This window comes from Gekko japonicus, unplaced genomic scaffold (genome assembly GCF_001447785.1).
Source record: "Gekko japonicus isolate JY-2015 unplaced genomic scaffold, Gekko_japonicus_V1.1 scaffold178, whole genome shotgun sequence".
In the NCBI taxonomy this organism is placed as follows: Eukaryota; Metazoa; Chordata; class Lepidosauria; order Squamata; family Gekkonidae; genus Gekko; species Gekko japonicus.
Window position 1 is genome coordinate 509,178 of NW_015173679.1, and position 13,302 is coordinate 522,479.

The following is a 13,302-nucleotide window of genomic DNA, read 5'->3' on the forward strand; positions in this document are numbered from 1 at the left end:
TACTGACAGAATCAAGCTTGGTTGCCTAGCAACAGCAACTGAGGGAAAAGTTAGTCTCACAGGAGCCAAGCAGAAGTGTCTTCATCAGGAGAGAGCCCTTTGGCAGTTATTCTGACAGGGAACAGTAGCTGAGGTGGCAGTGGGTGGGGAAGAGAAGTGGACCCAGCCCCCAGCCAATGGCATGTGATTACTCTACAGTGGCAGTTGATGGGCAACTCAGGCCAATGGCTGATGGAGCGCACAGCCAATGGGAGAGCTGGAAATGGTCAACGTGTCAAGAGAATTATTATATTAAGATTATACGTGATAAAATCACAACACATATTGTTGCATATGAATATGACATGTTTTAATACTAAAATAATATAAAATATAGGTAATACTGGTTCATTCTCATAAAGGGAGATGAGTGGTTATCCACCATTATAAATATCTATGGTGCTTTACATGGTATTTTTCTGTGCGGGCTTATTTCCATGTGGGCTTTTTTCCTGTGAGCATTTATGACCTTGGGTTTTTTTCACGTGGGCTTTTTTTCAGTCACCATTCCTGGGAAGCTCCCTCCCACCCTTGCTGGCAGAAGAAAAGGACCTGGAAACCCTACCAGAGTTGCAAAGCTGCTCTAAAACCAGTAACTGCTTTCCTTAAATAGTAACTTTCACCCATATAAGTAATCCCAAAACATACTTCTTCGTTCAATGTGGAAAAGAGTTTGTGGCCATTTTCCTGTGCTCCAGTGATGCCTGTTTACTCTAGGGAATGCAGGACTTTTCAGGAGCTTATATAGGAGCTTTAATTCAGGAATGAGAAAATTAAGTGATGATAGGGCCCACATGGCCTCTGCTTTGACAGAAGCATGCCAGACATGGATCTGTCATAGAATGGTACTTGTCTTAGGCGCAATCCAGCTTTAAATTGTTGCAAATAACCTGTACTTTATAGTTCTAAAGCACTCTCAACTCTACTTCTATAGGGTTATCAGCCTCAGTATTGTTTCTGTATAAAAGCAAAGTGACAGCATTAACATAGAAGAATCCATTTCTACTGAAATTCTCCTTTACACTCATCAGGTAAACATATAGAAACCTTTTATGTCTTTATTTAGGAAACCCATCACACACTGACTTTGGGACTACAAAAATGTGATGCTGTTAACCCAGTGCCCAAATTCCCATGTACTTTAAAGTGTCGTTGTTGTCGTTGTTGTCGTTGTTGTCGTTGTTGTATTCCCATTTTCCATTATTTCATTTATACCTCTCCTTGACCTATGGGGTCTATCAGGTGGCTTCAGACATAAACTTCAGCACAAAAATATTGAAACTGACTTTAAAACATGGCTTCTAAAAATTATCATGGTCCCCCAGGCAAAGATTCCCTCCCCAAAGCTCCCATTCAGCCCAGATCTTTGATAATAAATCAGATCACTTGCCCAGCATCACAGGATCCCAGGATTATCATAGTCTTTAAAATATCAACCCTATAGTTGTCTCCTCTCTGTTTAAAAACCTCTTAAAATGAACAGTTTGACAATGAAATGGAATATGGAGAGCTACTTATGGAGTAATAATAAGCCATGGTACTGTTACATTTACAAGATGTAGATATCTATAATATATGTATACCCCACCTTACCATAAAACTCAAAGGAATTGATTAATCTGTGGAAGATTTCTGTGAAACCAATAGTTCTTGCTCAAGCAGAGAGTTAAAATTGCTGCTTGCTATTTGCATGTTCTAAGTGAAAGTGATTGTATTGCCATTTTCTTTTTCATAGGTGCAGGTCATCGCACAATGTATTTCTTTTGGTTCAGGTTCAAAAAGTAATCAAATAAAATCATGTAAAACAAACTCATCTGAAACATCTAATATGCCATTAGCCAGTAATTGTCAAAACTATCAGCGATACTTGTAGTTCCTAGGGCTCAGTCTCCACATCCTGTAATCAGGACTGTTTGTCCAGCTGAATTATGAACTGAACTCTCAGTTTGCATTTGCAATTAGTAGAATAGAATTATCTCTGTCATCTGGATGAATGAATGAAGAAGATGTCTGAATTTGGACTTCACGCCTGATAAGGGGAGGGAGAGAAAGAGGGGGAAGATTGTCAGAGAAGGGGGAAAGGACAGGAAGCAAAGGGGAGATGGGACACATCCTCCCTGAACATCTTTTGCATCTTCCACTTGTGTGTCCAAATTTTAGAGTTTACAGTTATGAGCTATTGTTCTACAGCCAACTTTGTCATTTGAAACCATACTTTTTTCTTTTAATTAACCCATGTTTAGGAAGATAAATTAAACAACTCAATAAATTCATAAAAGGAGGGTAAATCAAATTCAGAAAAGGAGGGTAAATCAAAGACTATTTTTTGATATAATGGTCCATAAAAGATTTTTCAGTACATCATCAATCCTTAAGTACAATATCTATAGAAATCCTTTCCATGGTGGAGAGTCTGTTTTACGCATCAACCAAAGTGGGTTGTAGTGCACAACAATGTATGTTTCAACACATCATGTTCATGTTTAAGTTACCACAAAACTCAGATTTATTTTTTGCTGCAATAAGACTAGCTCATCTACACTGTAATAAATTGTGAAATACTGGTTTAAAGTACTAATTTCCATAGGCAAAAAAAATTTAATCAGATAGTTTTCAGTAGATTCCTAACAGAACTTTGTTGAAACAAAAAGTCTCACCATATTTCAAACAAAGAGGAACAAAATTACAGAGGATGTCATGTGACTTCTATTCCAATGCCTAAGTGGTGGATTAAGCAGGGGGGCCTGGAGCTCCCTGCTGGTGCCCGCTGGAGGTCACCGCCGGCTGTGGGGAGGACACACTTCCGGTGATGTCAGGGGGTGTGGCATATGCTAATGAGTTATGCTAATGAGCCCCCTAGCTCTTTTTCTACGAAATGACCCCTGTTCCTAGGGCTCCGTATCCACATCCTGTAATCAGGACTGTTTCTCCAGCTGAATTATGAACCCTCAGTTTGCATTTGCAATTAGTAGAATAGAATTATCTCTGTCATCTGGATGAATGAATGAAGAAGATGTCTGAATTTGGACTTCACGCCTGATAAGGGGAGGGAGAGAAAGAGGGGGAAGATTGTCAGAGAAGGGGGAAAGGACAGGAAGCAAAGGGGAGATGGGACACATCCTCCCTGCACGTTTTTTGCATCTTCCACTTGTGTGCCCAAATTTTAGAGTTTACAGTTTGGAGCTGTTGTTCTACAGCCAACTTTATGTCATTTGAAACCATACTCTTTTCTTTTAATTAACCCATGTTTAGGAAGATAAATTAAACAACTCAATAAATTCAGAAAAGGAGGGTAAATCAAATTCAGAAAAGGAGGGTAAATCAAAGACTATTTTTTGATATAATGGTCCATAAAAGATTTTTCAGTACATCATCAATCCTTAAGTACAATATCTATAGAAATCCTTTCCATGGTGGAGAGTCTGTTTTACGCATCAACCAAAGTGGGTTGTAGTGCACAACAATGTATGTTTCAACACATCATGTTCATGTTTAAGTTACCACAAAACTCAGATTTATTTTTTGCTGCAATAAGACTAGCTCATCTACACTTCTGGCACTGTAATAAATTGTGAAATACTGGTTTAAAGTACTAATTTCCATAGGCAATTTTTTTTTAATCAGATAGTTTTCAGTAGATTCCTAACAGAACTTTGTTGAAACAAAAAGTCTCACCATATTTCAAACAAAGAGGAACAAAATTACAGAGGATGTCATGTGACTTCTATTCCAATGCCTAAGTGGTGGATTAAGCAGGTTTAGTACAAGTTTTGTTCTTTTGCCTCTGAGGCATCAGCTAGTGAAAGGATATTGAAAAGTGTGGGGTTTTAGCCAATAACATTTTCTCATGGTTCTGGGGGGGGGGGGTTGGGGGGGGGCCTAACTGATCACAATAACTTGGCTTGGAAAGAAATACTTCTCAGGTCAAATTTGTTAAAGAACCAAGATTAGAGGAAGCTTCTTTGCATCATGAAATTTGGCTGTCTTGCATGTATCATTTGGAGAGTTATGTACTACAACTACCATTCTATTACATATCTGCTCACTGACCACACTATAGATGGCAGCTGGTGAAACTGTAACTCCTTCTGCTCAGGAACTGTAGTTATTTAAATGGGGGTTAGATATCTCTAACAGAGAATTCTTAGCACTGTTAGCAGCCTTACCAAACTACAGTTCCCAGGACTCATTGGGGAAATCTAAGACAGTTACTAGTATCAAAATATGATATAAGGTTGTAGAGTAGTCCTGATAGTGACATACCATTTTTCAGTGTCTCTTGTCTTGTCTCTTAGAGTCCTGCTCTAAAAGAACCCAGTATGGTTATGAACATATGCTAGTGTCAATAGTTAAATGTTGAAAGCTGTACTTTGAATTCTATTGGTTGATATGTGAGGAGCTGGCATTCAGAGTGGCCAAGGAGCTGGCCATCTGATTTTCAGATTCTTCAACATCCATTTTGAAATTATTTTTATTAAAAAAAGGGCCATGGCTATTTCAGAAGCACTTGGAATTTTGACCAAAGATATGTTTGCACTTTCCATTGCCATCCCAAATTAAAAATTACAATTTCGAAACATGTAATTTCCTGGCATGATGCCATTTTTCCTGAACCTGCTGACTCCTGGCAAGTATGAAAATACTGTATGATAATTCTGTGGGGAAAATGGACTCCCTGCCTAGGGCCTATCAAAGTGCTGTGCTACATTTATCAAGGAGAATGCCTTCTCGGCATAAGCTCAAAGCAGCTCTGCCCTTAGCCATAGGGAGCTCCCTTGGAATGACTTTAATTAAAATAAACACACTCAAGATATTTTAAGCGTAGCCCTGATAAAACAATGCTGATAAAATAAAAAAAATGTTGCATATCTTTCCAGAGTGCATCTTTATCAACAGACACATGCAAAATTCTCCATGCTAGACCTAAGTCATAAAACTAAAAGCTTTAATGAAAACAGTTTGTAGAGCAGCTATGTCTGCCCATAGCTTCACATGTGGAACATCTCACTGCTTAGCAGCACATCACTCCCCCACTTCCAAGAAACCAGGGGCCTCTTAAAACAATGTTGAAAAGAGAATAGCTCACTAGTCAGTTGGCAGTATGTCTGCATTTTTAAGCAAGCTTGGATACAAAGGAGGATTTAGTTTTTGCTATGTGACTGACCTCTCCTCGCCAGTTTCATAGCAGTGTGAGCAATCAAATATGACAGACTACTGGCTAATGTTCAGATGCTTTGGTCCAGAATATCTTCCAAGACCAGCTGGAATCAATTAAACTAAATAATAGTCCTTGCAATAACTAGTTCCTACCACACTTTTCAGAAATTGCTCAGTGTTGAGATGTAAATACTGTTAAGTTCATTACTTTACCTGTCTTTCCTTTTCATTCAGAAGAACTTTTGGCAGTACTAGAATCTGAGCTCTCAGGTTAATAAATGGCCCACATGAGTGGGACAGGTGATACTTTTCTAAGTTCACAGTTTTCAAAGTCAGCAATGAACTTCCTTAAGGTTTGGTAACAGCTGCTCAGGGGGGCATGGCAGGAGATCCTTCGTGACCTCTTCTTGCTTAAGCAACATTTGTTCCTCTCAAACAGCAGCTTCAGAGTGATCCTTCCATCTGAAGATTTTTTTTTAATGTCTCATTCAGAAAAGGGTGTAGAGACTTTGCATTAAGAAACAGGGAGCAATTCTAAGCTAGTATACTCAAAATAAGACCTATTTTATTTAAAAGAGGTCACTCCTAGGAAAGTGTTCTTATGATTGCAGCCTTAGTATTCTCTTATCTTCTTCCCATGTTTGAATCAGCCATGTCAGTCCAACCAGGTGTCACAGTTGAAATACATGCATATATCTGCTTTTCCTAGAAACAAAAATATTATTCGTCATATAAATGTTACTCATTTCAAAATAATTTTACTTTAAAGTTATCCCTCAAGATGCATAATAATGCTGCTTAGGCCTGTCAGGTAAAGACCAGATTTTGTGTTGCCTGTCTATCTCATTTTTATCCTCTCCTATCTCCATGGAGCTCAGGGCAACAATAAGGTTCTCCCCTTCTGGCCCAGGGTCAACAAGTGAACTTCATGGCAGAGAAGAGATTTCAACTCACTTCTTCAAGGCCCTATTCTGTCAGTTTAAGCACTACACTACACCGAATGGGAAACAATAAACATTGGTTCACAAATGGCCCAGGTACCTTATGTATACAGCAGAGTAAGAGTGTGCTTCAGGGGAAAAAATTCATTATAATTTCAGATCCCGTATGTGGGAACACCCTTACTGTTCACTCCTTATTTTGAGGTAAGCCAGTAGCACTTCTGGATTCAAATCTATGGGTTTTGAGGGGGTTTGGGGATTTTGAGACCATTATTTTCAATGTGGGAAACGATTCAAGAATCAGGTGCAGCTGTTTTTAAAAATGCCATCAAATTCACACACAGTATTGTCCTCCCTCTGATTTAAACACCCCCAAAGTTTAAATCGGAATGGACAAAGAGGGCTGATTTTACAGAGCTCTGAAGTAGGTGCCCCTCAGCACATTTCTCCCTACTATTTCCTATAGGAGAGAATTGTGAAGGCTTGTCAGAAGAGTGCTGGGCATCAGCATTTTTAAAAAAACCCCTTCCTGGCTGCATCTGGCTTCTTTATGTAACCTTACAGTGACTCTCTTTCTTACTCTCTAAACTTTTGTACTGTATACTCTCCCATCCATCCTCATTGTGGTCCATAACCTCCATTCACAAGGTAAGAAAGGCTTTCTTTGCAGAACAAGCTCCTCTCCCACCACTGCAATCTTTGAAAATCATTTGAATTTCCCCCACAAAAAAAAGGGTGCATGTATGTGACTGCACGTGGTAAATCAATCATTGGATTGCTATGAGACACATGTCTTCACAGGGGTCGTTTCGTAGAAAAAGAGCTAGGGGAACTCATTAGGCAACTTACCCTCCCTCTTCTCCTGCCTCCTCCTGGCTGAATGAGGGCCGGAAGCGGGCGGCCAGAAGCAGGGGGCGAGGCTTCATCATGTGCCCTGCCCCCCGTACCCCACCCAGGGGAACTGCAATCCCCTGCGAACCCCCCCCCCAAATGACCTCTGTCTTCACACTGGGCATGCAATGTAGGGGTACCTTAATTAGTGCTACTATTTAAGGAGTTTCTGCTGGGTGAGGTCTCTCATTCCTCTGAAAATGTTGTCCAGCTCATAGCAGCAGTTGCAGGCCTTTAAAATTCCTCCTCTGGGGCTTGTCTCAAGTATTGATTGGCCAGGACATGTAAACCAAGGTAAGCCCCTCAACCCTACTCTGTGTATAAGATACACACCAGAGGCATGTTCCTTATCTGTTTACTTACTGAATTGAAATGGGCGTAAACATGAGTCACATCTACCTGCTTTGGAGAGGACTGGAAAATAAAGAGTACTGTATGTGCAGCATGAGCAGAAGATGGATGTTATGAGAGTAGGGAGGAACAGTTGGCTTAATTTTTCTAGATATTAATGTTGCTTTGGGGACTAGTATTCCCTGCCTGTGTGTTTGTTTCTGAGCCCGTATGATGCTGCCTCAAGCTGTACTCTAGTAATTGAATCAGGTTATTATAATGATGTCATAAATCTACAGTGCTCTGTTCTACAACACAAGCTAACACTTTATAGGTGGTCCTAAAGATTCCATTGCTAGGGAAAGTGTGAAAAATATGCCATAAATATAACAAGCAGGGACCCACAAGTTGTAGGGGATCCCTGTGGTAATGGCACTCCACTGTGGTCCCATTTGCTCTATCTCCTGCCTGGTCCCTCCTGTTCTGCTTACTCACCACCATGATTCTGCCTGCCTACCTGTCTGCACACTAGCTGGTTCCTAACTCCCCCATCTCCACGAGCCTAGCTATTGGTGGCAGCAGTGGCTTGGGCTCAAGCTCTTCCCAACAGGCAAACTCATGGGGGGGGGAGGAATCTCACTTGCCCGCACTTACCTCTTCTGCATGTCTACCAACCTGCTGCTCTTCTTGGCCACTTGCCATTGTCCATTTGCCTTCCCACTGCTCCTGTCCCCTTCTCCCTGCTGCTCTGCTCAGCCATCTGTTCTCCTTCTGTCCACTCTGGGCAGTGGTGATTCTTGCTGCCCCCTCCTAGCTTGCTTAAGTGTGGCAAAAAGTGTGGATATTGTTGGGCCAGTGGAATGCCCCCAGTTCATGGAGTGCCCCCAGTTCATGGCCCCAGTCCTTGGATTTAAGTATTCACAGATCAAACCATGTTGAGAATTAGATATATTGGTAATATGGTATAATATACTTTATAATATTTGTACTTTCAACTTTGTTGAGGCCTGAACAGCTTGTCACCCATCAGACTGAATCCAGTCCATCAGTTACTGGAAGCTCATGTTTTTGACATCTACCTGAAGCTGTAAAAAGAAGGGTTTGTTTAGTGCCTGTCTATGACTAGTGAACTGAATTTGAGTATCACAGGGTGAATTTCAGAGTAATTCCTATGATAGTCTGGAGCAATGTTCCCTCTAAGCTGTGTTGTCTTGTGAATACAAATTTTACCTTGTGAGCCAAGTTGTGAGCAGGCCTACATATATATATATGTGTGTGTGTGTGATTTCAGTTCACAAACATACAAAACATACAAACATGAAATATAAACTACTATTTGTATTGCAAATCATATATGGAACTTATCACTGACGTCTTTAGCTGACACCACCCTGTTAAAACATGCATGTTCCTACCACTATTTCATTTAGAAGTCATCATTCTATTATCCAATTTGTTCTGAGTCTTCAGAATGGAAACACTAAGTATGCTGACAATATTTATTTAACTTGCATTAAAAACTGAAGACATTTTTAACCAGGCTTTGCCCAATTTAATTACAAGCTGAAAGTTACCCTAGAATCTTCTGTATTATTCACACTATGTGTAAACTATATGTAGCATCCCTGCATTTGAACATGTTCGCACATGTAGTGCAAACTTTCCTGTAGAACCGTTGAAACACAAGCTCCAAGCCCTCCAACAAAAAATGCATTTCAGGGAAAAATCTAGCAAACATCTTTGCTTTCTAGAAATAGTAATAGGACCACAGCACCAAAAAAAAATAAAAATTGAAAAGACCATTTAAAAAAAATCTATGACATAACAATTCTGAGTACATTCTGTACCTAAGAAAAAAGTGAACGTGTTTTGACAGAACATATTTGTTATGATCCTACACAGGGGGCATGCTAAATATCAAGCCGTCTGTCAAAAATCTGATTCAACATTGCCCTCTTTTTGTAATTTGTGTTTCTTTTTTTGTAATATTGTTCCCATTTTTTGTATTTTTTTCTTTTTTGAAAGTTTTTTTTGGGGGGTTGTTTGAAAAAATTAATAAAATATTTTAAAAAATATTTGCTATGATCATACTGTTATCTCTGCATCCTCATACAGATGAACTTTGTTAATTTTACACTGTAAATCTGGGTTTTGCACTCTCAAACTCTTATTCAGTAATTTTAATCTTCTATTCCCCCCCGCTTTCTATTTTGTTCGGAAGGGAGGAAGGAAAGAAATTTAAATTTCTTCCTGGCAGTTTCAGGGCAGTCATTCAAAGTTGACTCAAGTTTCAGAGGGTCTGATGCACTCAATCTCCTGATACGGCTGCTCAAAATGGAGAGATTCTTGAGCTACTAGGAGATAGCACTGTTTAAAGTTCATTCTTCTGCTCATTCTAAGAACATACTTATTCCCTCTCCAAGGGTTTTCAGAAAGCCACACTCTCTTTTCCAATCTCACTTCAGTGCCAGTTCCTGTCCTCAGGCTCAAAGAGAAACCCAAAGACATTCATTTTGGTAGAATGACACCCCTCCCATTCTCCACCTGGCTGTTGTGCTTCCCACATGAAGCAGGGTGATTTAGCCAATGCAAGCCAGTGTCAAGCAGGTTTGCATGCACCAACTCACACAGGAGAACCAGAGCTTCCAATTTTAGCACTGGGGCTAGGGATCCCCTGGAATTATATCTCATTTCCAGGCTACAGAGATCAATTTCCCGGGAGGAAATGGATGCTCTGGAGGGTGGACTCTATGGCATTGCACCCCACTGAGATCCCTGTCCTCCCCAGGCTCCATTCCCAAATCTCCGGGACTTTCCCAACCTGGATCTGGCCACCCCTCCCCCACCAGTGGCTGGGGGGACCTGGCCACCCTACTAGCACTATTTAAGGGAGGGAGGAAATAGATGGGGAGAAAGGAAGGAAAGAGGGAGGGAGGGGAGAGGTGGAAAAAGCAAATAGATGGGGAGAGAAAGAAATACAGTGGAAGAGAGAGAGAAGAGGTGGAAAGAAAGCAAATAGATGGGGAAAGATGAGTGAAAGACAGGAAAGACAGGCTGCAAAAGAAGCAACCTGGAGTGTGGGGGGAGTGACTCCCCAGCCTCTCCTCACACAACTTCTCTGCACCCCTCCCCCAGTGTTGGTGACAGGAGGCCCACTAGAAATCCCAGGGCAGTGGCCATGTTCCCTACCAAAGGCCATACGAAAAATGAATCCAATAGCTATTGTTTCCCAATGATATTTTGCTTCCACAGAAAGGCACTGGTTTATCTCTTAACTGAAAGGAAAGCATTGAAATAAAGTGGATTTTTCTGAATTGTTGAAATTCTAATACCTGACTTCCAGCCATTATGAAAAATATAGCAATGAATTTTTCCACAATTAGATAAGTAATGTTAATCTTAATGTATGTAATGTAGTCAAGATATAAACCATAATATTATTTAAACCTGCTTGTTGTTGGATAAGCCTGATGTATGAAAACATCTGTAATATAACATCAGTATTTTCTGAAGAATAAACATCAGAAATAATAATGTCACACCACTTTTATCTGCTAAAGAGATAATGAAAACAGAGCATGTTTTAAAAGCGATTGATATTCCATGTTTATTTTCCCCCCTTCTTTGGGGAACTCAAAAATTGAAACGGGACCAGATTGTAATATCATATTCTTTCTTTCCTGAGAATGGATATGAAGGGGTTTTTTAAGACCTATGACTGTCCCAAAATTGTTTTCATTTCAAAATAAACAAACAGTATCTTGCTTTAGAATGGTATTACTGAAACTTTGGATTAAGTAGATGCAAATATCCATTTGACTTTTAGAAACAGGAATGTTTTGGGAAAAGTACAAATACATATTTTTATTTCAAATGATTATAAGGTGAAGACGTACTGATATTCTAGGTATACATGTATGCACACACACACTTGGGACCCACAAGATGGGAACCTAACAGAAGTAATTACAAATGGAAAAGGTACATTTATTACTTATTCCTTTTGATGGAGATTCTGGCTATAAAGATCAGACAATATGCCAGGATTAAGGGAATAAAAGTAGATGGTGCAGAGTTTGTGGCCTCAGCACCAAGGGGAGGAGGTGAGGTGGGCACCAATGCTCCAAGCCGTGGAGTCTTGTGAGCAAACATTCTACTCTGTGAGCTACTGGCATTAAAATTGTGAGCGAGCGATTTAGCCACTGCATAAATAAGTTTGCTCTGGAGCCATCCTTCCTGAGCTAAGACAAAAATGTGTGAGTTGGAGGCTAAAAAACTGTGAGCTGGCTCACACTAACTCAGCTTAGAGGGAACACTGGTGGGCACCCAAGGCAGAGAGCTCCTCTATACCCAACTTACTACCAACCCCAGTTTACAGCTTCAGTTGAAATAATACACATGCTCACACACCATTTTCAGAAAACTTTATTGGTTAGACCTGTAGTAAGTTTTGGCACAGAGAAGAAGAAGAAGAAGAGAAGAGATTGGATTTATACCCCGCCCTTCACTCAGAGTCTCAGAGCGGCTTACAAACTCCTTTCCCTTCCCCTCCCCACAACAGACTCCCTGTGAGGTGGGTGGGGCTGAGAGAACTCTGACACAAACTGCTCTTTTTCAAGGACAGCTGTGCCAGAGCTTGCAACTGACCCAAGGTCACATCAGCAGGTGGAAGTGGAGGAGTGGGGAATCAAACCCGGTTGTCCCAGATTAGAGTCCAGACACTTAACCACTACACCAAACTGGCTCTCAGCATGGGGTACTGGATCCAGTTCATCACCTGATCCGCCTGCCAGTTGATGATCCACTGGACATCTTGGGATGACAGTTCTCTGGATCCCACAAGGGCAGACTCCCCTGCCACCTGAATGTGAGGGTAATCCCCGAATATGCCCCCAGGCTGGGTGTACCACTTGATCCTCACACCAAGATCCCTTAAGGGGATCATCACACTCAGGAAAATGGCCATGCAGGCCAGCTTTCCTGAGACTGGACCTGGTCCCATGCTGATACCGCCAAGTTGTGATAAGGGAAAAAAGGAGTAAAATAAAACTGCATACAAACCCAATCAAAATAAACCTAACTAAAGGGCTGGGAGGGGGGCCAAGTTGTCCAATGCCAAAAGATGATGAGCAGGGGCAGTGTGGTGCCCTAAGTAGCAGCCAGGGCACCCCTTCCCCTCCAGACCCCCAGGACAGCCAATAGAGCCAATTTTGGGCTAGACAGGGTCAATTGCTGGTTAATACCATCGAGTTGCTCCATCACCGGCTTGAGCATATCCGCCAGGAGTTTGAGGACATCTGCTCCCTCTTCTGGTCTCAGACTCTGGCTGCCTGGCTTTGTTTTAAACTTTCTCTGCTGGGCCGCCATCTTTCCCATTTTGTTTACAGTTTCTACCGCTTCCACACAACTCGGAAAACTCGCCCAACAACTTCACGATTCAGATAAGTCTCTCAAAACACTTTCGGTTTACTTCCTCCCCTCTCCCCCTTCGTGTCCGTGAGCCGCTCACTCGCATAAGAGGCATCCCTCTTTGCAATTACTGTTTCAGCCACGGGGCGGGGGGGGGAATCACTTTTCAAACTACTCCGTTTTATTCAGAACTCATGTTCATTGTTGGTCAGTTTCGCTGCCCACGCTCGATTTTATGCCATTCCGCTCAATCTCCGGCACTTGTCCCGGTCAGTCCAGCTTGTGCCTGAAGGCCACTCAGCGACTGCACCGTCAGGGCGGAGGGGAGCCTCAATTCTCTGACATTAGGCCGTTGAAGAGGCTACCCCTCAAAAGCCCCCTGGCCTGGAGCCTATCACAAAGGCTCTGCGGGGGTGTCACTTGAGGTGGCACCCCTCCAGGCCACTGGCGTGCAAATCGCCCTTCCCCATTGTGGGAAGAGTGTCCGCCATCGCTGTTCCATAGACCAGAAGCCAACAGCAGTATAGGTAAAGGT